We start from the raw sequence: 16640 nt of genomic DNA, 5'->3' as shown, positions 1-16640 counted from the left end.
CCTCTCCCAGTGTTCTTCAAGAGCACAGACACGAAGGACAACAGACACACAGGCACATACATTGCTGATGAGCTGAAAGCAGTCATCAATGATCTTGGATCACAAAAGGTCTTTGCAGTAGTTACTGACAATGCTGCGAATATGAAGGCTGCTTGGGCTCAAGTGGAGGAGGCCTACCCTCATATTACGTCTATTGGGTACGCAGCTCATGGGCATAACCTGCTCCTCAAGGACATCATGGGTTTGAGAACCATGGAAGCACTGTACAAGAGAGCCAAGCAAGTTGTTAAGTATGTCAGGGGAAAACAGGTAGTTGCAGCAACCTACAACTCCAAGCAAATGACAAAGAACAAGAACACCACACTGAAGCTGCCCAACAACACTAGATGGGGTGGTGTTGTCATAATGTACAACAGCCTTCTGGAGGGTAAGGAGTCGCTGCAAGAAATGGCACTATCCCAGTCTGGGGATATGGAAACCACCATCAAGAAAATACTGCTGGATGATGTGTTTTGGGAGAGAGTGGTTAGCAGCCTTAAACTACCCTCACCAGTAGTATCTGCAATTGCTCAGATTGAAGGAGATGACGCTGTCTTGTCAGATGTTCTCAGGCTTTTTACTGATTTAAAAGAACAAATCAGCATTGCCCTACCCACATCCCTGCTGCTCAAAGCAGAGGAGAAGGCAATTGTTCAATTCATACAGACGCGTCAAGTATTTTGTGTCAAGTCGATTCATGCTGCAGCATACATGCTGGACCCAAAGCATATTGGGAGACCAATAATTTCTGGAGAACAGATCAACAGCGCTTACAGTGTGATTTCTACCCTCTCACACCATCTCAATCTGGATGTGGGCAAAGTTCTCTACCAAGCAAGGTCTTTGGAATGGGGATGGGATATGGGAATCATGCAAGCATATCAGTGCACATACCTGGTGGAAGGGACTTTGTGCATCTGAGGCCCTGTCACCTATTGCATCGGTGATACTCCAAATCCCACCTTCATCAGCGGCCTCTGAACGAAACTGGTCACTTTTTGGGAATACGCATACAAAGGTGCGCAATAGGCTGACTAACAAGAGAGTGGAGAAACTGGTGGCTATCCGGGCGAACCCTTAATTCCCTTTACTTTTAGGAAACTATCTATTTCTGTTATAAATTTATTTAATGATGTAGCTTCCACAGCTTTCTGGGGCAGCAAATTCCACAAACCTACCACCCTCTGAGTGAAGAAGTTTCTCCTCATCTCAGTTTTGAAAGAGCAGCCCCTTATTTTAAGATTATCCCCCCTAGTTCTAGTTTCACCCATCATTGGGAACATCCTCACTGCATCCACCCGATCAAGCCCCTTCACAATCTTATATGTTTCAATAAGATCGCCTCTCATTCTTCTGAACTCCAATGAGTAGAGTCCCAATCTACTCAACCTCTCCTCATATGACCACCCCCTCATCCCCGGGATTAACCGAGTGAACCTTCTTTGTACTGACTCGAGAGCAAGTATGTCTTTTCTTAAGTATGGACACCAAAACTGTATGCAGTATTCCAGGTGCGGTCTCACCAATATCTTGTATAACTGCAGCAATACCTCCCTGTTTTTATATTCTATCTCCTTAGCAATAAAAGCCAACATTCCATTGGCCTTCTTGATCACTTGCTGCACCTGCATACTAACTTTTTGAGTTTCGTGCACCAGGACCCCCAGATCCCTTTGTACTACAGTACTTTCCAGTTTCTTGCCATTAAGATAATAACTTGCTCTATGATTTTTCCTGCCAAAGTGCATAACCTCACACTTTCCAGTATTGTATTCCATCTGCCAAATCTCTGCCCACTTACTTAAGAACATAAGAAATAGGAGCAGGAGTAGGCCAATCGGCCCCTCGAGCCTGCTCCGCCATTCAATAAGATCATGGCTGATCTGATCCTAACCGCCAATCTACTATCACAGAACCATCTCCTGAATCTAACAGAATTAGACACACGAAATAGGAGCAGGATCAGGCAACACGGCCCCTGGGCCCGCTCCGCTACCCATAGGGCCATGACCGATCCGAACCTAGACTCGTGTCCAAATTCCTGCCCACTCCCCATAATCCTTTATTCCCTTTACTTCTAGGAAACTGTCTATTTCTGTTTTAAATTTATGTAATGATGTAGCTTCTACAGCTTTTTGGGGCAGCATATTCCATGGACCTACCACCCTCTGAGTGAAGTAGTTCCTCCTCATCTCAGTTTTGAAAGAGCAGCCCCTTATTCTAAGACTATGCCCCCTAGTTCTAGTTTCACCCATCATCGGGAACATCCTCCCCGCATCCACCTGATCCAACCCCCTTCACAATCTTATATGTTTCAATAACATCGCCTCTCATTCTTCTGAACTCCAATGAGTAGAGTCCCAATCTACTCAACCTCTCCTCATATGTCCATCCGCTCATCCCCGGGATTAACCGAGTGAACCTTCTTTGTACTGACTCAAGAGCAAGTATGTCTTTTCTTAAGTATGGACACCAAAACTGTATGCAGTATTCCAGGTGCAGTCCCACCAATACCTTGTACAACTGAAGCAATACCTCCCTATTTTTATATTCTATCCCCCTAGCAATGAAAGCCAACATTCCATTGGCCTGTCTATGTCACTTTGCAGGTTTTTTATGTCCTCCTCACTCACTACTTTCCCTCCCATCTTTGTATCATCTGCAAACTTTGATATGTTACACTCGGTCCCCTCCTCCAAATCGTTAATATAGATTGTAAAGAGTTGGGGACCCAGCACTGACCCCTGCGGAACACCACTAGTTACTGATTGCCAGTCTGAGAATGAACCATTTATCCCAACTCTCTGCTTTCTGTTAGAGAGCCAATCCTCCACCCATGCCAGAATATTACCCCCAATCCCGTGATTTTTTATCTTGAGCAATAATCTTTTGTGTGGCACCTTGTCAAATGTCTTTTGGAAGTCTAAATACACTACATCCACTGGTTCTCCTTTATCCACCCTGTATGTTACTTCCTCAAAGAACTCAAGCAAATTTGTCAAACATGACTTCCCCTTCATGAAACCATGCTGAGTTTGTCCTATTAAATTATGTTTATCCAAATGTCCCGTTACTGTCTCCTTAATAATGGACTCTAACATTTTACCAACCACAGATGTTAGGCTAACAGGTCTATAGTTTCCAGTCTTCTGCCTACGACCCTTTTTAAATAAGGGTGTTACATTAGCAGTTTTCCAATCTGCCGGGATCTTTGCTGAGTCCAGGGAGTTTTGGAAAATTATTTCCAATGCATCCACAATCCCTACCGTCACTTCCCTCAAGACCCTAGGATGTAAGCCATCAGGTCCAGGGGATTTATCCGGCTTAAGTCCCATTATTTTACCAAGTACCACTTCCTTAGTGATTTTAATCGTATTTAGCTCCTCTCCCCCTAGAGCCCCCTGTTTGTCCAGTGTTGGGATATTCTTAGTGTCCTCTACCGTAAAGACTGATACAAAATATTTGTTCAGCGTTATTGCCATCTCCATGTTTCCCACCATTAATTTCCCAGTCTCATCCTCTAAGGGACCAACATTTACTTTAGCCACCCTTTTTCTTTTGATATAACTATAGAAACTTTTGCTATACGTTTTTATATTTTTTGCTAATTTACTTTCATAATCTATCTTCCCTTTCTTAATCAATCTTTTAGTTATTTTTTGCTGTCTTTTAAAGACTTCCCAATCTTCTATCCTCCCACTAGATTTGGCTACCTTATATGCCCTTGTTTTTAGTCGGATACTATCCTTAATTACTTTACTTAGCCACGGATGGCTATCTTTTCTTTTACACCCTTTTTTCCTCAGTGGAATATATTTTTTTGGAAGTTGTAAAATAACTCCTTAAATGTACACCACTGATCATTTACCATCTTACCCTTTAATCTATTTTCCCAGTCCACTCTAATCAATTCTGCTCTCATACCTTCATAGTCTCCTTTATTCAAGCTCAGTACGTTTGTTTGAGATCCAACCTTCTCACCCTCTAATTGAATATGGAATTCAACCATGTTATGGTCACTCATTCCAAGGGGAACCTTTACTAGGACATTTTTAATTAATCCTGTCTCATTTCACAGGACCAAATCTAAGGTTGCTTGCCCCCTGGTCAGTTCAGTTGCATACTGCTCAAGAAACCCATCCCTAATACACTCAATGAACTCATCCTCAAGGCTGCTCTGCCCAGTTTGATTTGTCCAGTTAATATGATAGTTAAAATCCCCCATAATTATAGCTGTTCCCTTATTACAAGCCTCAACTATTTCCTGATTAATACTCCGTCCAACAGAGTTGCAACTGTTCGGAGGCCTATAGACTACGCCCACTAGTGTTTTTTTCCCCTTATTATTCCTTATCTCTACCCAAACTGTTTCACTATCCTGCTCCTTTGACCCAATATCATTTCTCTGTATTATAGTGATTCCTTCCTTTATTAACATAGCCACCCCACCTCCCCTCCCTTCCTGCCTGTCCTTCCTGATTGTTAAATAACCTGGTATGTTTAATTCCCAGTCATGGTCACCCTGCAGCCATGTTTCTGTAATGGCCACAAGATCATACCCATATGTAGTTATTTGTGCCGTTAACTCATTCATTTTGTTACGAATGCTACGTGTATTCAGATAAAGAACATTCAAATATGTTTTGTGACACTTAGTTCCTGTTTTTTCCCCTTTTACTACTTTACCTTTTACTTCATACCTTCTGTCCCTTCCTGACACGTTCTGTTTTTTAATTTCCCCACTGCTACCTAAGTCTATGACCTTCTCCATTGTCATTTCTGTTATTTGCTCTCTAGAAACCTCCCCCCCACTAATTAGTTTAAAGCCCTCTCTACAGCCCTAGTTATATGATTCGCCAGGACTCTAGTCCCAGCACTGGCCAAGTGGAGTCCATCCCAACGGAACAGCTCCCTCCTGTCCCAGTACTGGTGCCAGTGTCCCAAGAAGCAAAACCCATTTCTCCCACACCAGTCTTTGAGCCACGCATTTAACTCTTTAATTTTATTTATCCTAGCCAAATTCGCTCGTGGCTCAGGTAATAACCCAGAGATTATTACCCTTGAGGTTCTGTTTTTTAATTTGACCCCTAGCTGCTCATACTCCTTTAACAGAACCTTCTTCCTTGTCCTATCTACGTCGTTTGTACCAACATGGACCACGACAACTGGATCCTCCCCCTCCCACTCCAAGTTTCTTTCCAGCCCAGAAGAGATGTCTTTAACCTTGGCACCATGCAGGCAACACAGCCTTCGGGACTCCCGCTCTTGACTGCAGAGAACCCTATCTATCCCCCTAATGATACTATCCCCTACCACTACAACATTTCTTTTTACTCCCTCCACTTGAATGGCCCCCTGCACCATGGTGCTATGGCCAGGTTGCTCATCCTCCCTGCAGTCCCCGCTCCTGCCCTCACAGGGAGTAAGAACCTCAATCCTGCTTGACAAGAGCAAGGGCTGCGGCTCCTTCAACACTACATCCTAGATCCCTGTACCTTCCTCACTCGTAGTCACACTGTCCTGTCTCTGACCACGGACTACATCTGCAGTAATTAATATCATAGGTGTGACCACCTCCTGAAACATAGAGTCCAGGAACTTCTCCCCCTCCCTGATGTGTCGCAATGTCTGAAGCTCGGTCTCAAGCTCTTTAACATGGAGCTTGAGTTCCTCTAGCAGCAAACACTTATCGCAAATGTAATCACCGTGAGCCTCAATGGGGTCCACCAGCTCCCACATTTCGCAACAGTGACACATCACCTGTCTGCTGTTCCGGATCATTGGTTGTCTCATTGGGTTCGCTGCTGACATCTTGGGATTTGTGGAAGAATTCCCGGAGCCTCATTCTCCTGATGAATTCCTCTGTGTCTGCTGCGCGACCGATGGGGTCCATTTTGGTGGTGGGGCAGAAATTGAGCCCTCGGCTGAGAACTTCAATTTCATCTGGTTGAAGGGTGTGGTTGGACAAGTTGACGATGGACTTCCCTGTGGTTTCAACCGTGGTACCGGGGGAGGCTTGGTTGCTGCTGGTGGTGATGCCAAGTTTCTCAAGCTTCCTGTTCTTGGTGTGCATGTAGGCAGTGTAGTTCCGTTGCCTCGTCTGTTTGGCGGTGTCTCGTAGCTGGTCTGCTGTGTCCTGAGCATAGGCTGAGAACATGGACTCTATCTCGGTTTCGAGGCTGCGGCGTCTGCTGTAGAGCTGGTGTACGAGATGGTTGAGGAGTGTGCGAGAGGTACAATGGCAGAGTCTCTCAGCGTAGTCCGTGTTGTAGGTCGACTTGAGTGGGTTCGTGATCTGTAGTCCTTTCGGGATCTTGTCTGCTTTCTTGCATCTCTGTAGAAACTTGATGTCTGTGTCGATATGCGCAATCTTCTTGGAGATCCTCTCCACTTTGAGCCGGCAGTTTGTGGTGTCGATAGTAGCCATGGTGTGGAGATGCCGGTGTTGGACTGGGGTGGACAAATGTAAGATGTCACACAACACCAGGTTATAGTCCAACAGTTTTATTTGAAATCACAAGCTTTCGGAGCGCTGCTCCTTCGTCAGGTGAAGTGGAGAGATGCATAATGACATAGCTTATATAGTCAGAGAATAATGCCAGATGATTACAGGTAATCTTTCTAACTGCCATTTATCACACATCGGCAGAGAGATAATCACAGCAATCAAAGGTGTGAATGGTGTCCAAACAGGTCAGTCAGGAAAACATTACATCAAAGAACAATGAGGTGGGGTCACAAGGGGTCAAATGTTGCAGATGCTGGGGTCTGTATGAAAAACAAAAAACATTTTTTTTGCTGGAAATCACAGCAGGTCCGGCCGCATCTGTGTAGAGAGAACCAGCCAACGACGACTCGAGTCTGGATGACCCTACGTCAGGTGGGGTTACATGTAGTGTGACATGGACCCAAGATCCCGGTTGAGGCCGTCCTCATGAGTGCGGAACTTGGCTATCAATTTCTGCTCTACGATTTTGCGTTGTCGTGTGTCTCGAAGGCTGCCTTGGAGAATGCTTACCCGAAGATCGGAGGCTGAATGTCCTTGACTGCTGAAGTGTTCCCCGACTGGGAGGGAACACTCCTGCCTGGCGATTGTTGCGCGGTGTCCGTTCATCCATTGTCGCAGTGTCTGCATGGTCTCGCCGATGTACCATGCTCCGGGGCATCCTTTCCTGCAATGTATGAGGTAGACAACGTTGGCCGAGTCACATGAGTATGTACCAGGTACCTGGTGGGTGGTGTCCTCACGTGTGATGATGGTATCTGTGTTGATGATCTGGCATGTCTTGCAGAGGTTGCCGTGGCAGGGTTGTGTGGTGTCGTGGTCGCTGTTCTCCTGAAAGCTGGGTAATTTGCTGCGAACGATGGTCTGTTTGAAGTTAGGCGGCTGTTTGAAGGCGAGTAGTGGAGGCGTGGGGATGGCCTTAGTGAGGTGTTCGTCATCATCGATGACATGTTGAAGACTGCGAAGAACATGGCATAGTTTCTCCGCTCTGGGGAAGTACTGGACGACGAAGGGTACTCTGTTGGTTGTGTCCCGTGTTTGTCTTCTGAGGAGGTCTATGCGATTTTTTGCTGTGGCCCGTCGGAACTGTCGATCGACGAGTCGAGCGTCATATCCTGTTCTTACGAGGGCGTCTTTCAGCGTCTGTAGGTGTCCATCGCGTTCCTCCTCGTCTGAGCAGATCCTGTGTATTCGCAGGGCTTGTCCATAGGGGATGGCTTCTTTAACATGGTTAGGGTGGAAGCTGGAGAAGTGGAGCATCCTGAAGTTGTCCATGGGCTTGCGGTAGAGTGAAGTGCTGAGGTGTCCGTCTTTGATGGAGATTCGTGTGTCCAAGAATGAAACCGATTCTGAGCAGTCCATGGTGAGTTTGATGGTGGGATGGAACTTGTTGATGTTATCATGTAGTCTTTATGATGTGATAAATGGCAGTTAGAAAGATTACCTGTAATCATCTGGCATTATTCTCTGACTATATAAGCTGTGTCTTTATGCATCTCTCCACTTCACCTGACGAAGGAGAAGCGCTCTGAAAGCTTGTAATTTTAAATAAAACTGTTGGACTATAACCTTGTGTTGTGTGACTTCTTACATTTGTCCATCCCAGTCCAACACCGGCATCTCCACACCATAATCAAAAGATGAGGTGCTGTTCCTCGAGCTTACACTGAGCTTCTGTGGCACAATGCAAGAGGCCAAGGATGGTGAGGTCTGAGTGGGAATGGAGTGGTGAATTAAAGTGACAGGCCACCGGGAGCTCGGGGTCCCCCTTACGGACTGAACGGAGGTGTTCCACAAAGTGGTCACCCAATCTGCGTTTGGTCTCCCCAGTGTAGAGGAGACCACATCGTGAGCAGTGAATACAGTATACTAAATTGCAAGAAGTACAAGTAAATCGCTGTTTCACCTGGATGGGGTGTTTGGGGCCCTGGACAGTGGGAAGAGGGGAGGTATAAGGGCATGTGTTGTATCTTCTGCGCTTGCACGGGAAGGTGCCGTGTGAAGGGGAAGGGGTGCTGGGGGTGGTAGGGGTGTGGACTAGGGTGTTGCGGAGGGAGCAGTCCCTACGGAATGCTGAAAGGAGAGCGGAGGGTAAGATGCGTAACCGCGCGTTTGGTTGGCTTTGCAAATATGGCAGGCTTGTCAATGGTGCAGGGCATCATAGACTGCACACATGTGGCCCTTAGGGTGGCCCTTAGGGCACCCCATCACAACCCAGCTATCTTTGTCAACCGCAAGGGCTTCCACTCCCTCAATGTACAGCTGGTGTGTAACCATAAGAAGGAGATTTTGCATGTTTGCACCAAGTGCTGTGGTAGTTGCAATGACTTGTTCATCCTGCGGCACTCTAGTGTTCCTCCACTTTTCAATCTGCCAAACCAACTTAACGGATGTCTCCTTGGTGACAAGGGCTACCCCCTGAAGAAGTGGCTAATGACACCGATCAGGAGGCCAGCTAACGAGGCTGAGGAGCACTACAACGCCAGCCACATTTCGACCAGGTCCATCATCGAACAAACCATTGGCTTGCTGAAGATGCGATTCCGATGCCTTGACAGATCAGGTGGCGCCCTACAGTATTCAGCAGCCAGGGTCTCCAGAATGGTATTGGTCTTCTGTGCACTGCACAACATGGCACTGTATCATGGCTTGCAGCTTCCTGATGAGCACATTGCCTCCTCAGATGAGGATGAGGAGGAGGAGGAGGAGGAGGACCGAGCGGTGGCACATCAACCAGCAGCAGCGGCAGCAGGTAAGCTACCCGTCAGGCAAGGGATGTACTCATCCTGGCCAGATTTCCATTGGTTGCCCATTGTGGCACATGTGCTTGGCTCCTTCTTAACATCTGATTGTCAATGGACATGACTCTCTGGCCTCCTTTCACTCTGATCACCAACCTGACCACGCAAGTGTCGCGGAGCCCGCAATGTGGAGATGCCTATGCTGAAATAACAGATGCCATCACGCCAACAGTTTGCCATCACCTCATTTTAATACATTCACACAGGGATGGCTTTTCATCAATAAACAGAAACAATCACCCAAGTGCCTACCCCTGTGACTAATTGTGCTTTATTTTTCTCTTACGCGGGCTCCTACCTGGTGCTCCTCCATGGCTTCAGCAGAAGTGAAGGCCCCTTGCTCACTTTCATGCTGCTCCTGCTTTGACACCTATGGCGGGTGTCCTCTGGGTTTCTGAGCCTGTGAGGGCTCGCCAATCGTCTGCTCATCCTGCGGCAGTACAGGGGCTGAGACGCCCATCTCAGTTAAGTGCGGACTCTGGTGGGGCTCTGACCGAGGGCTACATAAGAACATAAGTAATAAGAGCAGGAGTAGGCCATTCAGCCCTTCGAGCCTGCTCTGCCATTCAATGAGATCATGGCTGATCTTCTGCCTCAACTCCATTCAGTTGCCCTATCGCCATATTCCTTGATGCCCTTATTAGTCAGAAATCTACCGACTTCTGTTTTGAATATACCCAATGACAGAGCCTCCACAGCCCTTTGGGGCAGAGAATTCCAAAGATTCACCACCCTCTGTGAGAAGAAATTTCTTCTCATCTCAGTCCTGAATGGCCTACCCTTTATCTTGAGGCTGTGGCCCCTGGTTCTAGACTCACCAACTAAGGGAAACATTCTCCCAGCATCCATCCTATCAAGCCCAGTAATAATTTTATATGCTTCAATGAGATCCCCTCTCATTCTTCTGAATTCAAGAGTATACAGGCCTAGTTTACTCAATCTCTTCTCATACGACAGTCCCACCATCCCAGGAATCAATCTCGTGAACCTTCGTTGCACTCCCTCTATGGCAAATGTATCCTTCCTTAGGTAAGGAGACCAAAATTGTACACAGTACTCCAGGTGTGGTCTCACCAAGGCCCTATATAATTGGAGTAAGACTTCTTTACTCCTGTACTCAAATCCTCTTGTAATGAAGGCCAGCATACCATTTGCCTTCCTAATGGCTTGCTGCACCTGCACATTCACTTTCAAGGACACCCAGGTCCCTTTGAGCATCTGCATTCCCCAATCTTTCACCATTTAGGAAATACTCTGCCTTTCTGTTTTTTCTACCAAAGTGGATAACTTCACATTTATCCACATGATATTCCATCTGCCATGTTCTCGCCCACTCACTGAGCCTGTCAAGATCCCCTTGAAGCCTCTTCACATCCTCTTCGCAACTGACACTGCCACCTAGCTTTGTGTCATCAGCAAATTTGGAAATGTTACATTTAGTCCCCTCATCCAAATCATTGATATAGATTGTGAATAGCTGGGGCCCAAGCACCAATCCTTGTGGTACCCCACTAGTCACAGCCTGCCATCCTGAAAAAGGCTCGTTTATCCCTACTCTTTGTTTTCTGTCTGTTAACCAATTCTCAATCCATGCTAATATATTACCCCCAATTCCATGTGCCCTAATTTTGTTCACCAACCTATTGTGTGGGACCTTATCGAAGACCATCTGAAAATCCAGATACACCACATCTACCGGTTCCCCTTTGTCTACTCCACTAGTTACATCCTCAAAGAACTCCAATAGGTTTGTCAAACAGGATTTCCCTTTCATAAATCCATGTTGACTCTGCCCAATCTTACTATTAGTTTCTAAGTGCCCAGTTATTGCATTCTTTATAATAGATTCCAGCATTTTCCCAACTACTGATGTGAGGCTAACAGGTCTGTAGTTCCCCGTTTTCTCTCTCCCTCCTTTCTTAAATAGCAAGGTTACATTTGCTATCCTCCAATCTGCAGGAACCGTTCCAGAATCTATAGAATTTTGAAAGATGACTACCAATGCGTCCACTATTCTAACGGCCACCTCTTTCAAAACCCTAGGATGTAGGTCATCCGGTCCTTGGGATTTATCGACGTTTAGTCCCATTAATTTTGCTAGTATATTAATCTGGGATGTTATGATTAAGGTTATCCACCAGGTGGTGCTGTAGCCAATGCTGCTACTAAGGTCAGAGGTTTGCTTCCTGTTAAGGTCAGAGGTTTTGCTTCCTGTATAGGTCAGCAGAAGGTGGAATGCCAGGATGCTGATGCAGGCTGTCTGTAAATGTGTTTCCCAGTTGTTAATAAAGTACTCATGTTAATTCTATGATATCGCCTCTTTGAGTCCTTGTTCCACTTAATGGATTTATCACATTTGGCGACGAGGCAACTTAAGGACCTGCAAAAAGAAGAAAAGTCTGCCGGGATGTTTAAACAACAAAATCACGAGCTAAAGTTAGCTACAAGCTGGAAGAGAGCATGGCTGCCACGGTAGGAACGGTTTCCGCTTTTGATATTCAAGCACAAACCTGGGAAGAATACTGTGAAGTGTTGGGTTATTTTTTCAAAGCAAGTGAAATAAATGATGCCGGAAAAAGGAAAGCCATTCTGCTTAGTTCAGTGGGAAGCCAAACCTACAGTTTGATGAAAAATCTGCTCAGGCCTGAAAAGACTGGAGACAAATCATTTGTTGAATTAGTGGCTTTGCTAAAAGAACATTTCAACCCTAAGCCTAGTGAGATTGTACAGCGGTTCAAGTTTAATTCAAGGAACAGGAAAGAGAAAGAGAGTGTAATGGACTATGTAGCGGTGATGCGTAAATTAGCACAAGATTGCAATTATGGGAACAACCCGAAGGAAATGCTGCGAGATAGGCTAGTTTGCGGAATTATGGACGACCGAATGCAGCGTCGATTATTATCCGAGACTGGGCTTAGTTATGAAAAAGCATTGGAACTTGCTCAAGCCATAGAGACAGCGAACCAAGATGTAAAAGAAGTACAGGGTTCAGACAGGGCTAATGCTACGCAAGTTGCAGGTCAGGTTGTTGTGCACAAGTTGAACATGCGTCAGAAACCACAACGTGAGCATGTGACAGCATGTTATAGGTGCAAGGGCGATCACCTGGTGAGTGAATGCCGGTTTCTGGAGGAAAAGTGCTACAAGTGTGGGAAACAAGGACACATAAAACGAGCTTGCAGGGCAAAATCACCTGTGGAGGAATCCAAACCAAAAGGAGGAGGACAGCAAAACCAAGGGAGAGAAGTGAAAAAACATGGAGCACACCACATCAGCGGGGAAGCTGAGGAAGAAGAGGACATGTTCATAATGTATAGCATGTTAGAGAACATTCCAAAAGTGGCTCCTATCACATTGCAACTGAGAGTAAATGACTCTAAGGTGAACTTTGAAGTGGATACAGGGTGTGGCGTGACCATAATGAACAAGGCAAAAGTTCCAGAGTTAAAGCCTTGCTCCCTGCATCTTAAAACATATACAGGTGAATGAGTAGCGACATTAGGTACAGCTAAGGTAACTGTGCAACACAGGGACACAGTGGAACAGCTACCTGTAGTTATAGTATTGCGTACCGGACCAAACCTGTTAGGTCGGGGCTGGATAAAAGAACTTAAATTAGACTGGGGAGCAGTACATCAAATAGATGCGGGCAAACAGTTGGCTTTGCAAGAAGTGTTGAGTGAACATGAGAGTGCGTTCAAGGAGGAACTTGGCACATTTAATGGCCCCCCAGCTAAGATTTATGTAGACAAGGAGGCACCGCCAAGGTTTTTTAAACAACGACCTGTGCCTTATGCCATGAAGCCAAAGGTAGAGGCTGAGCTTGACCGTCTATTGAGAGAGAACATACTGGAGCCAGTGAAATGTTCGGAATGGGCAGCTCCCATAGTACCTGTGTTAAAACCGTACAATTCGGTAAGACTCTGTGGAGACTATAAATTGACAGTCAATCGGGTGTCCAAACTAGAGCAGTATCCTATTCCTAAAACAGAGGATCTCTTTGCAAGCCTGGCTGGAGGAAAGAAATTCACAAAGTTGGATATGAGTCATGCCTACTTGCAGATTACACTGGATGACGAATCAAAGAAGTATGTCACCATAAATACACACAAGGGCTTGTTTACATATAACCGCTTACCGTTTGGTGTCTCATCTAGACCAGCTATCGTCCAGAGGACAATCGAAGGTGTACTGCAAGGGATTCCACATGTTTCCATCTATCTGGATGACATTCTAGTGACGGGAAGAACCGACCAGGAGCATCTGAGCACTCTGAGAGAGGTACTACAGAGATTGGAGAGGGCAGGGTTCCGGCTCAAGAGGAGTAAGTGCACTTTCCTGGGGAATGAGGCAGTGTTCCTTGGACACAGAGTGGATGCCACCGGGCTCCGTCCACTCAAGGAGAAGGTACAAGCACTGCAGGACGCCCCTGCTCCTACAAATGTGGCTGAGTTAAAAGCTTACCTGGGACTGCTGAACTATTATAACAGGTTTTTACCAAACTTGTCAACTGTGTTAGCACCTCTTCACAAACTACTGCACAAGGAGACACAGTGGCAGTGGGGAGAGGAGCAGGGGGCTTCATTTGAACAGTCCAAGAAACTGATGCTGTCGTCGGATGTGCTGGTTCACTACAATGCAGAGAAAGGCATCATTCTCTCTTGTGACACTTCACCTTATGGGGTGGGGGCAGTTCTTTCACACTGCATGGAAGATGGAACTGAAAGACCAATAGGGTTTATGTCCCGAACTCTAACACCAGCAGAAAAAAACTATTCCCAGTTAGACAAAGAGGGGTTAGCAGTAATGTTTGGGTTACAGAGGTTCCACAAGTACATATATGGCAGAAAGTTCACCATATGCACCGATCATAAACCTCTTCTCTCTCTTTTCAATGAAATGAAAGCAGTTCCACAGATGGTGTCACCCCGGATCCAGAGGTGGGCAGTGACGTTGAGGGCATATGATTATGTCATCGTCTATAAGGCGGGCAAGTACCATGGGAACGCACATGCCTTGAGCCATCTTCCACTGCCAGGCACACCTATCCGTGCAGCTCCAGAGGACAGAGTGTTGATGTTGGAGGACACTGACATGGCACTTGTGACTGCAGAGCAAGTAAGGACATGGACAGGTAAAGATCCAGTACTGTCTAGAGTTCGGGAATATGTGGTGAGGGGATGGCCACAGCATTCGGAAGGGGCTGACTTCACACCCTACAGTGTCAGGAAAACAGAGCTGAGTGTGCAGGATGGTTGCGTGTTGTGGGGAGCATGAGTGATTATTCCACGGCCAGCACGACAGTCTATCCTAGAGCAACTACATCAGTGTCACCCTGGGGTCTCACGTATGAAAGCCTTGGCTAGGAGTTACTTGTGGTGGCCAAAGCTAGATGAGGAGATAGAAAATCTAGTCAAGACATGCAGCACTTGTCAGGAGCACCGAAAGGCACCAGCAGCAGCTCCTCTCCACCCCTGGGAGTGGCCGGATAAACCATGGAGAAGATTGCACTTAGATTATGCGGGTCCATTCATGGGGAAGATGTTCCTCATAATCATTGATGCACATTCCAAACGGATGGATGTTTATCCCGTAAATTCTGCTTCTGCCACTACTACTATAGACTGCCTGCATTGGAGCTTCAGTAATCAAGGGCTACCGGAGTTCGTGGTGAGTGACAACGGCACTTGTTTTGTGAGTACAGAGACAAAAGAGTTCTTGAGAAAAAATGGCATAGTGCAGGTGACCTCGGCTCCATATCATCCGTCCTCGAATGGACTTGCGGAGAGAGCCGTACAAACATTTAAGGAGATGATGAAAAAAAGTGCAGAAGGGAGTTTAGCAGCCAAAGTGTCACGGGTTCTGTTCAGCTACAGAATAACACCTCAATCCACCACAGGACTCTCTCCTGCTGAGATGTTATTAGGTCGTAGACTACGCTCCACTCTTGACCTTGTCCACCCAGACCTAAAAAGGAAAATGGAAAACAGACAAAACAAACAAAAAGAGAACCATGACAAAAGAACAAAGAGCCGAAGTTTTGGAGGAGGAGATGCGATCCTTACCAGGAATTTCAGTTATGGACCAAAGTGGATTCCTGGCTTCATAGACTCAATGACAGATCCAGTATCATACAAGGTCATGTTGGGAGATGGTAGGGTAGTACGCAGACATGTAGATCAGATACTTCCCAGACAAGGGGAAATTGAAATGAAGGTTCCAGATGCAATGACTAAAGACAGGGTTGCCCCCAGTTATCCAAGTGCATCTGTGGTGCCACCACCAGGACAGAGATAATGCCACAGGAAACTATCCGTCAAGAGGAAACCATCGTTGCAGAGTCAGATACTCTGAGCACTGCTCAGGAGCAGCTGGTGGCTTCACCACAAACAAGCAGGGACTTTACTGTTAGACGTTCACAAAGGCCTCGCAAGCCACCAGAGAGATTGATACTGAACTGTTAGATTCGTCAAGTATGGAACATGATGAATGGAGACTCCTTATGTGACCCTCAGGAATGGTTGTTTGTTAAGAAATTCATACTGAAATCTTAAGGGAGGAGGGATATAGTAATCTGGGATGTTATAATTAAGGTTATCCACCAGGTGGTGCTGTAGCCAATGCTGCTACTAAGGTCAGAGGTTTGCTTCCTGTTAAGGTCATAGGTTTTGCTTCCTGTATAGGTCAGCACAAGGTGGAATGCCAGGATGCTGATGCAGGCTGTCTGTAAACGTGTTTCCCAGTTGTTAATAAAGTACTCGTGTTAATTCTACGATATCGCCTCTTTGAGTCCTTGTTCCACTTAATGAATTTATCACAGCTAGTACTGTTTTTTTACTAATAATAATTTCTTTAAGTTCTTCATTCTCGTCACACGCTTGGTTTTCTCGTATGTCTGGGAGGTTTTTTGTGTCTTCCTCTGTGAAGATAGAATTATTTAATTTCTCTGCCATTTTCTCATTCCCCATTATAAAGTCTCCCGTCTCTGACTGTAAAGGACCTACATTTACCTTCGCCAGTCTTTTCCTTTTCACATACCTATAGAAGCTTTTACAATCCGTTTTTATATTTTTCGCTAGTTTGTGCTCATATTCCATTTTCCCTTTCTTTATCAATTTCTTGGTCCCCCTTTGCTGATTTCTAAAAAGATCCCAATCCTCAGGCTGCCTGCTTTTTCTGGCAACGTTATAAGCTTCCTCCTTTGACTTAATACTAGCTTTAATTTCTTTTGTTAGCCATGGTTGGATCACTTTTCCTTTTGGGTTTTTATGCCCTAGAGGAATATATGTTTGTTG

The sequence above is a fragment of the Somniosus microcephalus genome, chromosome 8 (genome assembly GCF_052327205.1).
Source record: "Somniosus microcephalus isolate GS21.2 chromosome 8, FLI_Smic_1.0, whole genome shotgun sequence".
Lineage (NCBI taxonomy): Eukaryota > Metazoa > Chordata > Chondrichthyes > Squaliformes > Somniosidae > Somniosus > Somniosus microcephalus.
Note: the sequence above shows the minus strand (reverse complement) of the source record.